The 17365-nt window shown below is 34.5% G+C and overlaps 1 protein-coding gene and 1 long non-coding RNA gene across 2 annotated transcripts in view; both read right to left on the bottom strand.

Moving 5' to 3' along the window:
- The window catches only part of wge (BAH domain and coiled-coil containing protein winged eye), a 115670-nt gene extending 101461 nt beyond the window's left edge, over positions 1-14209 (bottom strand). Inside the window, exon 1 of the mRNA XM_089698466.1 lies at positions 13600-14209. The gene's annotated coding sequence lies outside the window, so the exon portion shown is untranslated. The remainder of the gene's footprint in view (positions 1-13599) is intronic.
- Positions 11840-12804, bottom strand: LOC149486772 (uncharacterized). The gene is made up of 3 exons (XR_016315933.1): positions 12211-12804; positions 12023-12084; positions 11840-11948 (listed from the first exon to the last, which is right to left on the bottom strand). It is a non-coding gene; the product is annotated as an uncharacterized LOC149486772 (long non-coding RNA).
- Positions 14210-17365: the final 3156 nt, after the last annotated feature.

Below are 17365 nucleotides of genomic sequence, written 5' to 3'. Positions count from 1 at the left end.
GAAAGAGTCATGTGGTGATGATTACTTAGTAACAAACGAACATGAATATAAACATACAAAAACAAGAATAATCGAAATGCAAATGCAAATTATATTATGTATCTACCTACTACTATTAATTATGGAAAATGATTGATAAAGATCTAATCAAATATAAATACCTATAAAGAAATAATAATTTCGAGGATAGAGAGTATTTCTATTATTAGTTGCTAGACGCTCACCTCTGCCCGGTTTGGTCGAGACTCGAGACGGCAACAAATTGAAAAATACTGCCTATTTTACTCAGCTTATAGCTTTCTACCTGAGACTTTACCTATTATTAACATACTGGAAATCTTATGAACGATCAAATTATCTTTAAACTAGCTTTCCGCCTGCGGCTTCGCCCGTTTTGTCTAAAACATAATAAATTATATAAGTACTAAAACCTTCCTCTTGAATCACTCTATCTATTAAAAAAAACCGCATCAGAATCCGTTGCTCAGTTTTAAAGATTTAAGCATACATAGGGACATAGGGACAGAGAAAGTGACTTTGTTTTATACTATGTAGTGATAATGTTGGTGTAGATATAATATAGAAAAAAAAGAAAAAGAAAGAAATAAAGAAAGAAAGAAAGTACAGGAATCAAATAATGTTCGCAATTATAGTTAATGAAAGAAAAAACTAAATAATTCAGTTCAATATAAGCTTTGTTTATTTGTTTTTAAGAATCCATTCAGTTCCCACTTCCCACGATCCTCCCGTTTTCAGACATGGCAAGGAAAAAAACAGCGCTGATTTAAAATCCTTTTAACGTATTGTTTCTTGAGAATGTCCATCTTGGCCGATTACGGTATTCGTCCTTAAGTTAAGCTTCAATTTGTAAATGGAGTTTTAAAGCCTGATAAAGGGCTCATTTAAAATCGCTAAGCCAAAGTAAGACAAAAATGTAAGCGCCTATTAGAGAGATTTGTTTTAACGTAAATGGCAGGAAAGGGTTAGTAAAAGTGTCGAGTTTTTTAATTGATCATTTTATTATTGTGTGTATTTATTTAAGTGATTGTAGGAATAACATCTTAACCATTTAACACGAAAAACTCGCTTAATAACTTATCGTTAGTAATACAATACAAAATTCTTTATTTAACACAGACATACAGAAGAAAAAAGAAAACAACATACAACATGCTAAATAGGCGGCCTTATCGCTTTCAACATATCATAGTATCAGTAATTTTCATCGGAACGATCTTTTCTCTTAATTGAAGAGAAGAATATGAACTAATTGACGTATTCCCATTATTCTATCGATAAACTAATGAAGAGACGCTGATTTTAGAAGAAGCTGGTCAGAAGAAATAACAAGATTTCGTAAAACTGAAGGATTTTTTCCACTTGATGAATGAATTAGCCGCATATACGAACTTACGTCACTTAGGAAACCAAAAAAAAGTGCAAAGCCAATCAGTAAATCTGTCAGTCTGCCAGTCAGATTAAAGAGCGCAACATGCATTGGTCTTTTTTAATACGTAAGAAAGGAATTTTAAAAGAATGGTACAGAAAAGTAGATTCTGTATTGTCTCTCAAATATGATTCTACACTATGACTACTACAGAATACACTCCAAAATGTTGTTAATATAACGAAAAATTATTGATTCTATTTTTGTATTTCTTTGACGGAAAAACTAAGGATTATGGTATCGTAATAACATATAGTTAGATATAATTTTATTTACCCAAGTAACAATCGAGTGAATACGCGCGTAAAAGCTATCATACAAAGATTTATCGTATTTGTTTAAACCGAACCTAACCTAAAACGATTTGGCAGTTTTCACGTGATTTATAGATAAACAATCTCTCAAATTCTTGCATATATATTGGAAGTACGAAAAACTCACTCGCGTTTTAGTATAAATTAATTTATACTGTTTTTATTATCTTCAGAAGTATTAACCAAGCAATGGACATATGGCGAACAAATGTGTGCAATGAAATTTAATTATAAACGGAAATATATCGTCAGTTTTGTTTTTTAGGTCTGCTCGAATAACGACTAGACTTTTTAGTTTTTTTTCGATGACTAGCGCGCTACTGATGCGCAGTTTGACGGACAAAACCACAGGCAAAAGCTGGTACATATTTCTATAGTTTGTGTTGTACATATATTCTGAAAACTTTAAGGTAATAAATACACTGCCAAGTTTCATCAAAATCCGTACAAACATTCAAACTTTTCTACTATAAAATTAGGTAGTTTATAAAATCCAGCCCTCAGTTACCAGGGAAACAGAAATCCTTGAAATTAATAAAGGACAGTCGAAAGTTCAAAGGCCAACATCCTTACTTTTGTAGAAGATCCGAATTAGATTGATTTTTGGTTTAATAAGTAACAGAACTAACACAGACGTCGGAGTTTTAATTAGATTTTTTTCCTGATATTTATCAGTTTTTCCATAAAGACCTTTTTGTGAAAGAAAATCTGTTGAAATACCTAATAAAACAATTCGCCAAAAAAAGAAAATGTGTACATCCCAGAATACCTACAACTTTTCTTCGATATTCAGCAAATTAATAAACTAAAAACACCTAATTAGTTATTCCAAACCATTTTATTTCATAACCTCATAATTTTATAGTAATTATGGAATATTAATTAATTACTAATACGTATGACTTAACAGTTTACGTAAAGATTACGAAAAGGCACGTCTAGACAGCCACGCTGCATGACAACTTGCATGCATAACATTTACAAAAAAAAATGGTCCCAACTTGTTTGTTTAAATGAGTTAAATAAACATTAAAAAACGATCAAACAAAGTGACGAGGAAGAATTATGTTATGCCGATTTTATGCCGAAATTTAGAAGTAATTCTTGAACGAAGTCAGAAAAACCGGTTAGCTGGAGCTTTACTAAAGCACATGAGTAGAAAGACGGAACAGAGACTAAGCTTCTTAAGAACGTGCAAAATTGTTACCTATTTTGGTAGGGTTGTCACAATAGGTTAAGACAAATTAAACAAAACATTTGTTAAATAGTTTTATAATTACACACAATTACATACATATTTACAAATGTTAAACTTGTAATAATAATGAAAGGTAAAAACACACCGTGTACAATTCTCTTCTTATTAAAAATGGACCTAATAAAATAAACGCAAGTAGGTGCTTACTTGAAAAAGTAATAATCAAAATATTTACTCACCTATTGTACTCCCTGGGATAGTTGAAGTATGATATATTTTGAGTTTTTCTAGTATTATTCATACACACAGTACAATAAACAACCATTTTTAACAATAAAATATTACGTTTTATATTAAAATATTGAAACTTGCAAGTTGCAACTAATAAAACAAACAACGTGCGTCGTATCAACCCTGAGACTGTCCTCAGCCTGTGCAAGCGCAAACCGGTTTTTTCCAGAATCGCTGCGTACGCGACAAGCGGCCTGAGGTCACACACACATGCCCCGCGTACTTGTAGTAGTGCAATCGATTCGCGCGGTTGTTTGAAGCTTAGTCTCTGTTCCGTCTTTCTACTCATGTGACTAAAGCGCAAATACAAGTGAATGAATGTATGATTGTAAATTTGAATACAGTTACAGTTTGATAGTGTTAATTATTTACCGCGGAAGTCCCCGAGTGCCAAACGTCGTTTTTAATTATTTTAATATCATCACAAGGCTTGGTGATGGCTAGAATAGTCAAAATTATTAAGTATGCGCCATAACTATCATACGTTTTGCGAAAACGTTACGTTTTCGAACTTTTGCGAAAACCATATAGTTATACCTACCTATTTCAACTAATCAATACTCGTACCCGTGATAAACGATACAACATAAATTAAATTCTGTCCTGGATTCTCTTGGCGGGTCGGATTAGGTTTTCTTTAGAACCAAGTAGAACAGTCTTCACTCTAAAACCCATAATCACAATGTTGTAACTTGTAAGGCTCTCTCACTATGTACAAAGGAGCATTTCCAGAAGACCAAAGGATTAATTGTTATTATTGATGGGTTGCAGACAAAAATACCCATTAAGAATGACATAAGAAAGATAAAAGGGAAAAAAGAAAGTTACGGTACTCTGACTTGAGTAATTAATCAAAATTTAACGAATCATATTACATTCTCAAATGATTGATCGAACAGATGCATGTGACATGTCACATGTTTAATAAATCGAATTTATTTCTCTGTGATAAAATCAATGAAGTGAGTATTATTTTTCTCCATAAAACCTAGGACTCACGCGTTATAAAAAACTAAGAAAGCCACTAATAACTCGGTTTCGCAAGTAATTACCATAAACAATCCGTAATCAGCCGTTATCGCAAACATTTTAGCATTAGCGAAAGAATGTGTACAAAACATTTGGAGACCGTGGGAAATACTGGTATTTTATTAGACGACGGTGGCCGGATGTCGCGGCAATAAAACCAAAATTAAACTTATATCACGCGTTATGAAACCCTCTGTTTCGCCGTAAATGGTCCTGACTTTTACCGGTTCGAACTGGTCCAGCTGACTTTGTACTGAGGAAATCGATAGTCTGGTAGGGAAAAGGTCTGGTCAAATATAGACTTAATCTTTGTGTGATTGCGAAGTGGGACAACGGAATGGAAGGTATTATATATACTACGTCGTATATGTATACTAGATACTACCCGAATCATAAAGGATTTTTATCTTTACATGAAGCAATGACTGAATCCGTCCGGATACAATTTCAGGAATAGCAGTAGGACTGATATGCGAAGTTTCGCCTTCGACAAATGCTGATAATGTTAAAAATGAAAAAGAGTAGTTAGGGCATTAAGATGCTACAAAAGGCAAAAACTCTGACATGTCACTTTTGAAATAAAGAATAGTCAGCAAAGCATCTTTACGTGTCGCGGTTATAACAGCTACTAAAATGCTTATATAGATCAAAAATGTGTCGTTCTAGACGTAGTATCTACGTTCCAGCATTAATTAGCTTTATACGAATATGGATCAAGCGCCAGCTAAATTACATTTTTATATTGAAAAGATGAGCTGATGAATGGATGTTGTAGTAATGGATATTGTGTTCTTAAGGCACTATTTTGATACAATAGAGCTCAACACGCTGATTATATGGACACAGAATACCGGCAAACGAGAAAAAAATATGCGATGAAGAGTCGAATATCATATTTCTCTACCTATTTTCCATCCATATCTTATTTCTTCATCTTTTCGCATATTGCTAGTCATTTGTTCATGGGTGATACAGACAGTAGGTAGTACGTTATTTAATGTTGTAATTAGCACAAGCATAGTTTGAGTTTTATTCTGTCTTCTTGAGACTTCATTGCATCTAGAGTTACAACCACATACACATTAGAAGACTATAGGAGTCATATTCTCATCTTAATCTTGGTCAAAGCCATCGGTCAAAGCAGGATTGCGTCTTGGTAGCTTTCGTCACTAACAGGTACTCATAGAATTCGTGAACGTTCATTTATGAGTTATTATTTAAATCTTATGTAGAAGTATTGATTAGTAGTTGTGCTCCGCGGTTTTACCCGCAGTGCTCCGCTCCTGTTGGTCTTAGCGTGATGATATATAGCCTATAATAGCCTTCATCGATAAATGGGCTATCTAACACCGAAAGAATTTTTCAAATCGGACCAGTAGTTCCCAAGCTTAGTGCGTTCAAACAAACAAACTCTTCAGGTTTATAATATTATAGTATAGTAATGCTATGATTTCACTTTATAAATTGCCATGTAATATATCAATACATTTCGTCCAATAAATAACAAAACATTGATAAAATTCAGTATTTTTTATTTGTCTTCTTTTTTATTGTTTAACCAATATAACCAACACACAATTACTAAACATCACATTAAAATTAATATTACATATTAGGGTAAATGAGACAAAACAGGCAATTACCAAAATATATTTAAATTTATCTAAAATTCGGCAGCATTTTATTCCTTAGAGGAAAATCGAAAACTGGTTGTTAACAAGCATTTAAAGTTCAAATCAGATTATAATTAAAAATAAACTCGATGCTATAACATGTTTTCCTTCGATAATCATCCTAACTACAAGATTGGAATGTAAGGGAAAGCATGAGAAGTATCTTAGATTGCAGAACAAACACCTATTAGCCTTTATACTGACATACAATCGACATGTATATACCTACCGGGATTCAAAATGAGAGCATAGTCTTGAATGAATGAATGAATGAAAATACTTTATTTGCACCAAAAGCAAGGAAAACAATACGAAAAAACACATACAAACAAACACGTACAAAAAGGCGGCCTTATCGCTAAAGCAGCGATCTCTTCCAGGCAACCTTTAGTCGAGGATCATGAGAATTACGTTTTATGATGAGGTTGATGGTGCAGAACACAAAAAACATTAAATAAATAAATAAACATAGTATACATATACATACATACGGATATTATAAAGATAAAAAGTAAATATTTAGTTGCTTTTTAGACTCATTCAATGACCCTGCCCTTCTGATCTTATAGGGCAAACTGTTCCACAGCCTGATAGCACGGACCGTAAAGGAACAGTCATAGAAATTAGATCTATGAATAGGAACATGTAGTAGGAGTTTATTACAGGATCGCGGGGAACGGGTGGTGGAGTTCAGGAACTGGAAATTACTTTTAAGGTAGGAAGGCGTATTTGGACAGAAAAGGATGCAGTACAATAGGTTTAGGATATGAGCATTCCGGCGGAGTCTGATAGGGAGCCACTTGAGCCTTGTGCGGTATTCACTAATGTGATCATATTTGCGCAGACCAAAAACAAATCTCACACAGAAGTTCTGGAGACGCTCAAGACTATCAAGTTGGAATTCAAGGAGGTCAGGATAGGAAACATCTGCATAATCAAAGAGGGATAGGAGAAGGGACTGTGCAAGAACAATTTTAGTGGGAATAGGCAGAAAGTTTCTAAGTCGTCTGAGAGAACCAGCTGCTGCAAACACTTTTTTCCTAAGTTCTTTAAGCTGATTTGTCCACGATAATGTTTCATCGATAAAAACACCAAGACTCTTAACAGTGGAACTGTAAGGAATGTCAGTGTTATTTATGCAAACATTAGGTAAAGAGGACCTATCAATTTTAGAAATAAGCGACTGACTTCCAATAATAATTACCTGCGATTTCTTCGGATTAATACATAGACCATGGTCGCGGCTCCAATTACTAATAGTCCGTAAATCATCATTCGTGAGTGCAACTTTCCTACTTAGGTCCTCAAGTGATGAATGGCAATAAATTTGCAAATCGTCCGCGTACATATGGTAGAGACTGGATGTACCCGAAGTGATGGAGTTGATAAATAAGGAGAACAGGAGAGGAGAGAGCACACTACCCTGAGGAACGCCAGAAGTAACATCAGACCAGGATGAGTAACACTCGTCCAGTAGAATGCGCTGCCGGCGGCCCTCGAGATAGCTGCTAAACCAATTAATCACTGCCGGAGACATGTTGAAAGAAACGCGTAGCAAGCTCAACAACACATCGTGATCAACTGTGTTAAATGCGTTACTAAAATCAAGTAGTGTAAGTATTGTGAGCTGCCGTTTGTCCATACTCAATCTAATATCGTCTGTGATCTTGACTAACGCAGTGGCCGTACTATGACCTGGACGGAAACCGGACTGGAAGGGGTTGAGAAGGTTGTTTTTATTGAGGAATCTTGAGAGTTGCTGCTGCACTAATCGCTCAAAGACTTTTGAAAGGAAAGGTAATATGGATATAGGACGAAAATCGGAGAGAGTAGAAGGGCACTTGGACTTAGGGAGAGGGATAATATTTGCACTTTTCCACGAGTGTGGAAAAGTACATGAAGATATGGAAAAATTGAGGATATCAGTTATAACAGGAGTAATCAGGTCGAGGATGGGAATGATCATATTACGACCAATGCAATCAACACCTACAGCCTTAGAAGAGATGGACAAAATGTTCTTCTTAACATCGGCGACAGAGAATTGGCTAAAAGTGAAAGGGGAAAAGGAGGGAGTTGATTTAGATGACAATGAATCAAGTGTGTTACGTTTACAGACAGGATCAAATACAAGGGAAGGTGAGGAGAAGTGTTTATTAAGGTCATTAATAGAAATGCCATTGGGAATTTCGGTTTTACAGGAAGATTTACCAACTCCAAGGGACTTCAGAAATTTCCAGACTCTGGCCGAATCTCCGTTCTGTACAGATTCGTGTATGTACCGTTTTTGAGCGTCTCTGCACATAGTGTTGCAGCGATTACGTATTTTCTTGAATTCTTCACGATGCTGATCACAATTTTTTTGTTTTAGTTTGCTTTTAGCTTTCGCCTTGCAGTTCATAATTTCCCTAAGGCTATCAGTTAGCCAAGGCGCTGGAAGATGCTTCAGCTTAATGGGACGCAAAGGTGCGTGTTTGTCATATAATTGTATAATGAATGAATTGAATAAATTTACCTTATCTTCAATCGATTCAGCAGTTGAGAGTGAAGACCAATCTATATTAGCTGCATCGTGTAGTAGACGATCTGTATCTATTCCACTAAAATTGCGTTGCATGATGACTTTAGGTTTAATTTTAGGAGGACGGATTTTATAGGAGAGGAAAATTAAATCATGATACGAAAAGGCGTCTGCCGAGCATTGGCCGTGTTTATGTACATGATTTAGAGAGGAAACTAGGATCAGATCAAGGAGCGAAGGAGTGCAATCAGGAAAGAAGTGCGTAGGACCAAGAGGAAGTAAGGATAGATTGTAGGAGTCAATAATTGAAGTTAACTTAGTAGCTCTATGATCATTTTTTAACAAACATGTATTGAAATCCCCCATTATGATGACATGGTCATATAGTGGCGAGACACGGTCAAGGATTTCATCAAAGGAGGGAAAGAAGTCGACGCTAGAATTGGGACTATAAAAAACACCTAACAGGATTTTGGTATGGGAGAGAGTGACTTCAAGAAGGAGATGCTCTGCTTCATTACATGGTGGGGGCTGGGAAGAGGAACTTACAATGGAGAAAGGAATATGAGCGCGTAGATAAATAGCCACACCACCACCCCCTTTACCAGTTCGATCGTTACGAAGCAGGTGGAATCCGGGAAGCGAGAAGGAAGATGAGGGGAGGCAGGGTTTTAGCCAGGACTCAGATATAAGGATGGCATGGACGGTTTTCGAATCAAAGGATGCAAGGAGGTCGGGATAGTGAGCCGGAATGCTCTGGGCATTTATATGGACCACGTTGAACTTATTGGAGGAATCAGAGAAATGAGAGGATAAGGAAACGGGGAGAGGAGTGTAATCCGTGCTAACGAAACTGTTATTACTGGAATTGCATGATAAAAAGCTGTTATCAGTTAATGAGTCATTAGAGTCGGACATTATCAGAGTTAAAATTAAGTCGATAGATTGAGAAGCAACTTTGAGCGTTATATGAAGAGATTATAGAAATGAACCAATAAATAAATAGCTATAAGTTTGTATATAATTATGACGATAGTAGGGGTAATAAATAAATAAATATTTTTATATATGTATATATGAACTAGTACTTTAAAACCAAAAAAAATAAAAAAAAAAATAAAAAAAAAGATAAATAATAAAAACTATTATCAAAATAAAATGTAATTCCATAATACCTGGACCACCAGCTGTGGAGAGAGAACAATACAAAATTAAAACTATATTACTCCAATTTACAAAGAACTGTACCCAAAAGAATGGCATCTATTACATACTAAACTTACTCATGTTTAAAGAAAAAAAAAAAATATTAATAAGCTGTCAAGTATGTACGACAAGTGACAGATGTCAAGTAAACAAAGTATCAACAAGTACATAATATTGATAATATTTTAAGCTATGTATAATAACTACATTACTACAGTCTACACTACAGATCTATGGATAAGCAAACAATCAAAATATGAACAATGTAAAATTGATATTTAGATAAACTTCGTGAAACGAAATAAAAGTTTCAAATTATAGACGAAAAAAAGGGTAAATTACTAAAAATATCACATTTATAATAGGTAAAGTAACCAATTTACAATAAAAACAAGTAAATTATTAAAAAAACAAAATACCCGACTGCACACTAAAAAAAGAGTGATTGAAATGAATCTAATGATACCGCATACATATTTTTTTAAAGGGAAATTTAGAAAAAATATTATTATGTCTTTATCCCGTGGGACTTTTAGGATAAAATGTATCCTATGACACTCCCGTAATCAAGACAAATCTAACGATACCTCATACATCAAAATCCATCAAGCCGTTTAGTCTTGTTGTGTTAGTAAAACTATATAACATTCAAACTTGCTTCAGCCCGCGGCTTTGTCTTTACGAACAGCCATAAGCCATTTCGTACGTAACTAACTACAAGAGATTAATTTTTTTATTCTACACAAAAAATTGCAATTCAATCTAGGTGTTTTTACGTGAATAGAAACGTTTTGTAATAGGATTTTCAATTTAGTACGAATAAACGAAGGTTAGATTACTCCAACATTTATATATTGTGACAAGAGCTAAAAATAAACTTAGCCATCCGCCAACTCAGCTGTTTGAAGTAATTTACATTGCGGTTGTAACTTGTAACCAACACCACAATACTCATATATCAGTTTTCAACTAATTGTGCATTTTTGTTCAATACACAAAGTTGTGTAAATAAAAAAATAACGGTCAAGAACATCGAGATATATGTACTACGTACGTAGTACAGTACGTAGTACAGTGCGTAGTACAGTACGTAGTACAGTACGTAGTACAGTACGTAGTACATACTATCTCTATGGTCAAGAATAAGGAAATTTCCATAAACAAAAAATTAGTTTCAGTAATATTGCAAAATGCTAATATTTATCATCAAATAATATGTTAAGATTATTACAATGATTACCATATAAATTGCATTTTATTTTTAATTATTCGATCGAGCAAGAACACTGAAAATCGTTAAGACGATACACAAAAAAAAATCCACTGCTTGGCGGGCGGAGTCTAATAGCTCGCTATCGCGAACGCGGGTGTGCGCGAAATCATTCTTGCATACTCGCCGCGCTGCCGCTGGCCGACTCGGGACAAACATGTATGGAGTCGTCATACAGTTATAATATTGTTATACATATATTTAATTGTTGATTTATTGGTTTTATTTTCTTGCTTATAAACACAAAATTATCTTCTTTTTAACAACTACTTAGACATTATTAATAATTATTAATTATTATTATTTCGTAATGTTTACTTTATTACAAAATAATACAGGTTATAAATAATCTTTAAAATAACAAAAAATATTGTTACTCTGAAAAAATGAAATGGTACCTAATTACGCGGACTACTGAATTGATTTAGATAGAATTTGATGCTGACGTAGATATTACATCATGCCCAAAAATGAAAGGTACTATTTCTGAAAGAAGTTATAAACCCTAATTCTTCTCAGTCAAAGTCAAGAGTGGAAGATATCGCTAATACAGTAAAACTGATGCGAAACTTTGGATGTTGATTTGTATATTTTTTTGTTAGTTTTTACTTAATCACGTCAAGACTACATTACCAATTTTGATAAAATATAGCTAATTGCCTGGATTTACACATAGGATACTTTTTATCCGAACTGAACACTTCTATGGGATAAAACAGGATTCACGATATAACCTAATTCCACGCGGGCAAAGCCGCGGTCGGAATGATATTTTTTTAAATAAAAAAATTGTTTAAAAAAAACACAAAATATATTGACGCATGTATTTATTTTTTGCACTCTATTATAATTGTAATTATTCATTTTTTTATTATTCGTATTTTTTTAAAATATAATACTACTCCAACGAGCTCCTGTTCCATAATTCCATATTACGTCCACCATACTTCCACTAAGTTCACCATGATTTTTTATTTCTTTGCACTTTGTTGCTTTTTGCTAAAAATGGAATCATGCGATAAAACCAGTAGAGCGTTGATAACATACATTTTTGACTGAATAAAGGTACTTACGAAGGAGTGGGTTCACATTGTGAACAATCAGTGGGTTTATTTTCCTTCTGGATTCCGGATTTCTGAAAAGATTATTTATGCTATAAATGAAAAAATCTTACACATTCGTTATGTACTTAAAACAGGGGTACATATCAAACATCGTCTATGATACAATTATCATCAAATTTAAAATAAAACCAACTTACTTCATTAATTTGTTCCAATTGTAAGCATTCTTTTTCCTCCAACCTTTATGTTTCTTCTTCTTATTTTCTTTATTGTCCCCATTTGTCTCATTTTGTCTTATCGTGTTGTCACCCTTTTTTACGATTGCGCGAGCGACACAAGTTCCCCGTGTGACGGCCGTAGCGGGAATGACTCGTGCAGCGATCGGGGTAGGAAGGTACAGGGCGGCTCTCGCTATATTGGCTGGTCAGGCGCTAATTTCAAGTATTTCTTGTTTATTTCAAAACCATCGCATATTTCAAAATTCTAACACGGTAGACGTATAGGTTGTATATTTTATAGTTAATATCCAAAAAGTCGTAACTTTACGTTTGTTATTTTGAAGATGCCAGAGATTAAAAAAAAATAACAATGAGAACTTTGCATTTTTTTTCTATCGAGAAAATATCATGGAATCATGTTTCTAAAACGGTAGACGTATTGTGTTACTATTGAACTTTCTTGTCAAGAATTTTCATCACGACAACTTTAATAATATAAAAATTACGAAGGTTTAAAAAGGGCCGTAAATGTTAGAAAAATTAATTCATCACCTTAAGGGTTATCAATTTCTTTACAAGGCCGTACATATGCTTAATTACCCTATAACACGGCTTTTTTACCTATAAAAAGTAACATTTTTATGTCTATGTACCTATGTGAAAAAAATTATGTTTTTTTTGTTATTACCGATTACCATAGGTTCCGTTACACAGAGATACATCCGACTTTCTGGATTATACCTACCAACTAAAAAGTGTACAGATATAGGTACCTATCATTTTTTCTACTAAAACATTTTCCCAATAAAGTTTTTAATTTACGCATTAAAAAGTAGGTATTAAAATTGGGTAAATCTATTTAAAAATATGTGAACAGGAAAATTATTATTGAACAGTTTCCTAAAATAGATAGACCGTACTTATAGGTAGGTAATTGTTGCATTTATTTTATCTTTAATTTATGCTAGCTCGCAGTTTTTTCATTTTATATACTTTAAATTATAATATTTGGCCTCGGTTACAAATACAGAAAATATATTTTATTAAATTCATTCCTGAAGCTTTGTCCAAAAAATTCTAAGACAGTGACTCTATCTTGTTGATCTTATTTTATCATAGAAACGAATAAGATTTGTTTTTACGGCTTATCGTAACTTTATTTAATCTTCGTGCCATAGACAAAAGAAAAACAATAATATTTTGAATTTAGAACATTTTCTACTAGACCTACACTTGCACGCGTAAAGTTCGTTCACTCTGCCGCGGGACGGATAGGCCTACTGCGTTTAACCGCTCACGAAACTACGACGTTCTAACGTTATTTTAGCCCTTTTACATTGTGAAATACCAATTAAAACTATCACTCACCTTATTAACAGGTCTTATTGCACATCCGAATAGGAAATCCAAAGCGAAAACCACAGTAATGTTACACAAAATTCCGTTAATCACAGAGACACATCCGACCAGAGAGATACAGAAATATCACGATTTTCGCAAACTCGTATTTCAAGCAAATGGACCTGATGAGTTTAATATCACTTCACATCACTGTTTCACTGCTGTAAGGCACAATTTTAGCAGTGACTACGACACCGCCACCATTCTTTGTCACTTCCAACCGGCACGACTATCAAACTATTTTATATAAATTGGGAAATACACAACAATCCGGTGTCTTCCGCATGCCCAAACAGCTGTTCGGGGTGAGTGAATGTAAAATCGATAACGCCGAATAATTGGAGCGATGGTAACACTTCACACAGTAACAATGCAATGCAAATGCATTAATAGTGCACTCTACTACGAATATCGAGTAGGACGCCGCACGTCGAAACGCTCGGTTTTATAGAAAGTGATCGAGAATTACATGCTCTGTTTACAATAGACTTGAAGTAAGGAATTGCTTATGTTTTTGTGTGTCTAGTGGGTTCAGCAAGCACAACACGCGCCGGTGCCCCGCCGCGGACTGTGCGTGGCGGCGGGCGGCGGGCGGCGGGCGCGCGGAGCCGGGGCGCGGGGGGACCGGGGGGCGGATCGCAGGCGGGCCGAAGCGGAATGCTATAAGCTATTGTAGGCGAACTCACCCGCCACTTTTTTTCCTCAATTCTGGTCAAACAAGTTTCGTATACAACCTGCATTATAAGGATTCCGCCATTCTTCGAACGAGGCAACGGTCTCTGTAAACTTTGAAGAGCGTAAGGTTTCAAAGTTCGAGATATTTTGTGCGGCGACAAAAAGGGGAGAGCGCTCTGGGCATGAAGGGGTATGGGTAATGAAGAAATAATTCCAGTAATTAAGTACTGCCGAATCAGAAGTCGCGTATCGCGTTTCTGGCTTTAGTTTCGCGATGAATGCAATATGCTGGCGTTTCAAATTCCACGGTGTCAATCAAACAGCGGAATAAACCATACCATCATTGTGTAACCAAATCGAATCATTCATGGCTATCAAAAGAAATTGCTTTCAAAAATTGTAAGAGGTGTGAAAGCATTAAAGAACTTTTTCATAATAAAATATGAAATGAAAGCCAAATAAATATGCTCACAAGTTTGAAAAACTAGATAAGCTCGCTGCTGTGACGTCATCGTAGCGGTCAAAATAAAACCCGCTTTGCACATCGAGATAGAATGTACCTTTGCAGGTCGCAGGAATACTTGTCTAACTGGATACGTATCTCGGATTTTTTAACCGTACTATGAAGTTTTAATAATTCATATAATTACTAGAAAACGATTAGTACAGCGTATAAAAGAGAAACTTGCAATTCAATACTTTTTCCAGTTTCTATTTACCATTATACCTATATTAGTACAACAGCTTTTTTGTTTTAAGAACGGCTCCAAGCAACAACAATTCGTTTTTAAAAATAAGTTCGGAGCTTTAAATTCAAAAGTAACTTGAGCGGAATTCAAGGTTAGAAAAGTTCTAAAGTATTTGAGCGATAACAGAACTTACACAAATAGGTTCGTCCAGACCGAGATGAAAATACACCTACACGTGTGCGAGAGCGAAACAGATAGAGCATATTTTATTTATCACCTTATCAAGTTACGCAGGTTCTAAGGAGTGAAAGAGACAATGGTATTTTTATTGCTTCGAATCGCCCACCGGCGAACTATTTTGTAATCAGATCGCTTTTTGGAAACTTTTTAATTAGTTCAATGAAACGATTACATCAATAAAATCATTGAGACGAATGATATACTGAAATTTTAATTAATATTAATAAGATTGCTGCCATATATTTTGGCCATAAAAATTTTGGACGAGCTCTGATGTTGTAATTAATTAACTTCTAAATCTGTTTGTAAAGTTTATTAAAATATGCTAGAGATTTTTTCTTTTCAAGAGAAAATTACCTACATAAAAAATAATTCTTGAGGGAGCTGAAAAAAGCAATGGAAGAGACTGGTCAAATGAAGATTTTAAAATAACATAGGTAATCAATAGTATTTCGAAACACCTTACATATTTTACGGTTTAAGTACCAAATTACTAAAAAGTACCTATCTTCATATTACTGCCTGGCCTGACTTTTAAAAAAGTTCTTGCAACTGAGGATGGTCTTCAACTAATTCTGTAAAAGTCAATAATTTACAATTCACTACAATATAGGTACATAGTATAAAACAAAGTCGCTTTCTCTGTCCCTATTTCCCTATGTCCCTTTGTATGCTTAAATCTTTAAAACTACGCTACGGATTTTCATGCGGTTTTTTTTTAATAGATAAGTAGAGTGATTCAAGAGGAAGGTTTTAGTAGGCATATAATTTATTAGGTTTTAGACAAAGCGGGCGAAGCCGCGGGCGGTAAGCTAGTTTTGCATAAAATACATCTTCCTCTAAACCTTTACCAAAACGAGGGCAAATAAACCAAACTAGTTAAACATGACATTACCTTTTTTTAAATCCAGTTGAAACCGGTTAACGTCGTACATCACAGCATAGATCGAAATATTAACAAGTGAAAAAGGAAGTAATTTCGATGTAGACAGATAAACGACCCGTTGGTCCAGAGGCCAGACGAAACTCTTTCTTGACGAACTTTATCTTTTTCTTTTAAACTCAAGAGTTGAGACTTTGGACTCCTTTTAACGTAGGACTTAAACTTATACTGAATCTTCAAATAAATAATCTGCGATTTTTTCTTTTTCACTTTGGAGGTATGAATTTAAAAGCTTAAAGTGTGATGTTTGTTATCGATAAATATTTTTAATCCCCCAATGTTCAAATTGATTCAATAAGATCACAAGTCAATTGACAATTCATGACGAATTGTATAGACTTCTTAAAAAAAAAAGATTTTTTAACAAAAAGTGAATAGATATAATTTCCGCAATTCCTTCCAATTTTCTCGCGGTTTTATCAATAGGTAGAGCCAGGTGACTGTACGGCTTTTGGTAACATCCTGTGAAATAATAGGTAGGTAGGTACCTACCTATCTAATTACGACTTACGAGCAAATATCAACAAAAAGTATTCGACGCAAGCACAACAATAATCTACATCCATGATATTATTATATCGATCGTGTTTGTAAAGCTAGACAAACAGACAAACAGTGAACTCGACAGACGTTTGTAGATATTATGACCCAAAATTATTTATTATAGGTACCTGCAAGTACCTACACTCTTCAACATTCTATTCCAGAAGCTTCTAAAAGCCTAGATTTGTTTTCCACCGCGAACTTTCTGCTAAGTTTTTAAGCACACAAAATACTTTAATACTTTTTACCTTTAAGTACGGACGAGGCAGAACTTCATTCCAGTCTAGTGCGTACCTACCTTTTGATATCTAACGACTAATGTAACTCGGAAGGTATCATATACCTACGAATCTTCACAAGCTTCTCCTGCGACTTGGCCCGGTGTTAGGGGTTCCTTATTATCAAATATGTACGTACCTACTATCTATGGTTAATATATTATATACTATAACGTTATATTTATCCAAAGATGTTCGACGGAGTTTAATAAGGATTTGTTAACATATTGATGCTTGTTTTATTAAAATAAACTAATGCAATGTCACTAGCTCGGGTGTCCAATGATATTACATCTCTCGACGTTATGGAAGGCCAAACTAATAAACATCATTCGAATTTTTGGAAAACATAGACTTGTGCTCAG

This window comes from Colias philodice, chromosome 8, assembly GCF_061535455.1.
Source record: "Colias philodice isolate Cphi_HAF_F1 chromosome 8, ilColPhil1 Martin Lab GWU primary, whole genome shotgun sequence".
NCBI classification, from domain to species: Eukaryota; Metazoa; Arthropoda; class Insecta; order Lepidoptera; family Pieridae; genus Colias; species Colias philodice.
The sequence above is the reverse complement of the archived record's forward strand: the minus strand, read 5'-3'. Positions and strand labels throughout refer to the sequence as shown.